This window comes from Ictalurus punctatus, unplaced genomic scaffold (genome assembly GCF_001660625.3).
Source record: "Ictalurus punctatus breed USDA103 unplaced genomic scaffold, Coco_2.0 tig00006921, whole genome shotgun sequence".
Classification (NCBI taxonomy): Eukaryota; Metazoa; Chordata; class Actinopteri; order Siluriformes; family Ictaluridae; genus Ictalurus; species Ictalurus punctatus.
In genome coordinates, this window is record NW_026521125.1 from 73196 (window position 1) to 77500 (window position 4305).

At 40.8% G+C, this 4305-nt stretch overlaps 1 protein-coding gene across 1 annotated transcript in view; it reads left to right on the forward strand.

Annotated features, from left to right (window-relative positions):
- Positions 1-4110: 4110 nt before the first annotated feature.
- The window catches only part of LOC108263000 (son of sevenless homolog 2 (Drosophila)), a 12681-nt gene continuing 12486 nt past the window's right edge, over positions 4111-4305 (forward strand). Inside the window, 1 exon segment of the mRNA XM_053679337.1 lies at positions 4111-4305. This exon segment is cut by the window's right edge and continues 851 nt beyond it. The gene's annotated coding sequence lies outside the window, so the exon portion shown is untranslated.

Consider the following 4305-nt stretch of genomic DNA (forward strand, 5'->3'; position numbering starts at 1 on the left):
TTCTGTGAATCTGAGTAAAAATTAAAATGACAAACTTTCCCCAAATGAACGAATAAATAATTCAGGATTATTATTATTAACCTGCAGCAGTAGTGAAGGAGGTAACACACACACACACACACACACACACACACACACACACACACAGCTGTTAATGACCCGACTCTGTGTGTGTTGTAAACACTGCTTCTGTTATTTTTCTTTTTCCTCCTCTTTGGGATCAGTGATGGTGTGTGATGGTGTGTGATGGTGTGTGATGGTGGTTAATGGTGTGTGATGGTGTGTGATGGAGATGTCGTGTCCTGATTCTCCTCTACACTGGTAGTGGTTTGACTTTCAGGCTCTGTATCTTCTGAGGCCAAATCAGGAGGAATGATCAGAGATCCTCTTCTTCTTCTTTTGATGGTCATCTGACATTCCCCTTCTACATCTTCAGGTTCTTCTACATCTTCAGGATCTTCTACATCTTCAGGTTCTTCTGAAGATTCAGGATCTTCTTGAGCCTCAGGATCTTCGGGGCCTTCTGGATCTTCACCTCGACTCTTGTTGGACTTGACTGTCCTGTGACGACCCATCTGTAGAGTGAGGAAGAACAGCACGTCACATTACAGTCAAATTAGTGTGTGTGTGTGTGGGGGGGGGGGGGGGGGGGGGTGTAGGTGTGTCAGTGTGAGGTAATGAAGAAATATTTATTCACCAGAATCCACTAAAATCTTATTTAAATCACTAAAATGAAGGGAACTGAATGAAGGAAATGAAGGGAACTGAAAGTTGGTATTCAGACTGCAGGATGTTTGTGGAACTGCAGAACTCACTGCTCCGTTCAAAATCCAGAGGAAAGAGTCTTTATTACAGAGATATATACAGGACAAAATATAAAGCTCTGGCTCAACAGAATGATGAAACTGAAGTTTTGCGGTCAGAGAGAGAGGGGGGGGGGGGAGAGGGAGAGAGAGGGGGGGAGAGGGAGGGGGGGGGGAGAGAGAGAGAGAGAGGGGGGGAGAGTGAGAGAGGGAGAGAGAGAGTGAGAGAGTCACTGTAAAAAGGGTTCGTGTGAGCTGTGAAGAACATTACTGTGGTGTGACTCACTAACACACGCATAGATCTGATGCAGTACTCAGCCTGTCCGCTAGAGGGATGGATGAGTACTGCAGACTGGTTTAGGGAGTTTTACAGCAGAAGAAAAGATGATGGCGGATAATGGCGGGAATGTGTGCAGTGAGCTGCTGCTGAACCGCTTTTCTTCACGTGTTCAGTCTCTTCAGGATTTCCACAAAATCAAGGAAACTCCGAAATGACTTGGGGTTAATAACTGTGTCGCTGTTGGAGGTCTGTTCCCCCTCTCCTTTTTATTTTTATTTTTATAGATGAATAATAAAGGTATAAATAACTGAAACGATCATAACACTGAGCTCGTGGATTACTGGACATTTATCCAGGAGCTCCATCATGTCTATAAACTCTACATTCATCTTCAACATCTCTAATATACATCTTTATACAGGAATACACACTTTTACTAAAATACATACACCACTTCTGGACTAATATCATGAGAATATAATCTTATTAGATTGTACAGATTATCACACAGATGAAACAGTCCTGCTCTCTGTTTCAGTCACAGTGCAGTAAAATACAAAGCTAAAGAAAAGATCACTTACTGTAAAACACTGCAGGGAGGAGATGATGATGGAACAGAAGCAGAGAGAAGTGCGAGAGTAACTCCACGTGTTTATTCCTTACAGTAAAGTGGCAGTTTAACCGCCTTCCTTCCTTCCTTCCTTTTTGGCCAATGAATAAATGGGATATGTGTGTGTGTGTGTGTGTGTGTGTGTGTGCGTGTGCGTGTGTAAGAGAGAGCGAGCACATGGCAGATGAGAGAAACATTGAGAGAGCTGGGTTCAGTATTAAGCAGGAGATGAGTGAATGTGAGCACTTTGTGAGAATATAATGAAGGAGTTTATCTTTCAGTAAAGTCACTTTTCTAAGAGAATGATAAATAAAACACAGAGTTCTTATCCTCAGACTTACACTAGATGTAAAACACGGATTTCAGGTTGTGTTTAGGACGGAGATGTTTATTAAAATAAAAAATATTCACAGAGTTCAAACGCATTATTTTACAATAAATGATAGTTATGTCATTATTTTTCTTTATTCTTCTCTTTCTTTATCCCTTTACTTCTCTTGATTGGACAGTAAACCCCCAGGTGTCTGCACCATTGTATATTGAGATGTCCACATCAGGTCTGTGCTCAGAACATTACAGAGAGAGTTCACCTCAAAATGAAAGTTCTCTCATCATTCACTCGCCCTTTTATCATTCCAAACCCAAATACTTTCATCAAACACAGAAGGTTTTTCTCCTCCATTAAAGCTCTGTGTTCTAAGAGAATTTTTTTTAAAAACACACACACAAAAAAACACCATTTTTTGACAAATTGTTCCAAAAGTTAAGATGTATTACATATCTGGCCTTTATCACATTTAGGACCAAAGATTATTACCTAAAGGAACTTTACCATATTTAGGGTAAAGTTATTACCTTTTTTATTGGTGCCACAGTGAAATACATAATAATTTCCACATTTATGGTATAAAACGACTCTTCAGTTCTTTGTGAAAGGAACAGAGCTGGTGAGAGAGTTCGTGAAAACGTTCCTGAAGGAAGAAAACCTGGCTGTTCTGTAACATCTGACTAAACAAGCATTCCTTTCTTAGGATGAAGTAGGTGTTAGAAATTAAAATATTATCACACACACACGCACACACACACACACACACACACACACACACACACACACACACACACACACACACACAGAGACACATAGAGAAGTCATTGTAAAATAGGGATTCAATGGAAAATATTATTTACTAAAAATACCAAATAAAGGACTAGTAAATATTGGACTTAAAGAAATGCAGTGCTTTAGGACTGAGTGAGAATTTAGTGTGACACACAGATTAAACACTTCCGCCGATTGTTTCAGTCACAACTTAAAGAAAAGATCACTTACTGTAAAGGACACCAGAGAGGATACAGGAGATGATGAAGAAACAGAAGTAGAGATGTTAGAAGCGAGTGTGAGTGAGTGTGTGTGTGTGTGTGTGTGTGTGGAGGCGGAGTTGAAGTGAATATACTGTTTATTAAAGTGTGTTGATGCTGATGTCCACATGGTGGCGCTTTGGCGCTTTCTGTTCCATTACAGCTCTCTCTCTCTCTCTCTCTCTCTCTCTCTCTCTCTCTCTCTCTCTCTCACACACACACACACACACACACACACACACACCTACCTGATACAGATCAGCACAGCATTAACACACAATGCACAGTGTGTGTGTTTTCTTGCTGTAACACTATAATACAGTGTACTGTACAGAGCAGTTGTATAGACAGTAATGTGAAGCCTGCTGTAATAAACACTGCACTGTAACACTGACACACACTTTATTCTCTCATCCTTCATCCTGCTCAGGAGGATACACCCCGGCCTCCAGCCCTCCACCACAGGGCACCACACACACACACACACACACACACACACACACACACACACACAACTAGAGGCAGTTTATCTTAGCTAATCTGCATTCCTACATGTTTTAGACAGTGGGAGGAAACCGGAAAACCTGGAGTAAACCCACACGGACAGCAGGAGAACAAGTGAAGCTCCACACACACAGAAACATCTCATTATACTCACAGGTAGATGTTCCTGTTAGTGACAGGTGGAAGAATCTCAATCTGTTTAAACACTGAAAGTAAAAGTCAATACCAGACAGACACACACACATACACACACACACATACGCACCTTCACACACACACACACACCAACTTCACCACATTCTGCTGTGATAAAACTTTAAAAAAAACACCACACTACAACTATTAATATAAATGAAGCTTAATAATAATAATAATAATAAAACTTAATATATACTGTATAAAGTATAGCGTATATGTATTCTAAAATGTATTTATAAACTATTATTATTATTATTATTATTATTATTATTATTATTATTAAATCCAGCGCCTCTTTTCTACGTGCGTCATTTTCGAGAAGTGCGCGCGCGCGTGTATGCGTGCGCGCTCCCGTGAGCAAGCGAGTCCCACAGGCAGCTGTGTGCGCGCGATTCGTCTCTGACAAGAGCGCAGGAACAGAGGACAACAGCTGAAAAACAAACAAACAAACAAAACAAACAACAACACACCGAATCGGAGCGCTTTGACCGCGGATTAACACCGGAACAGAACCGGATTATTTGGGGGATTGTTGTTTTCCTGTTGTTGGA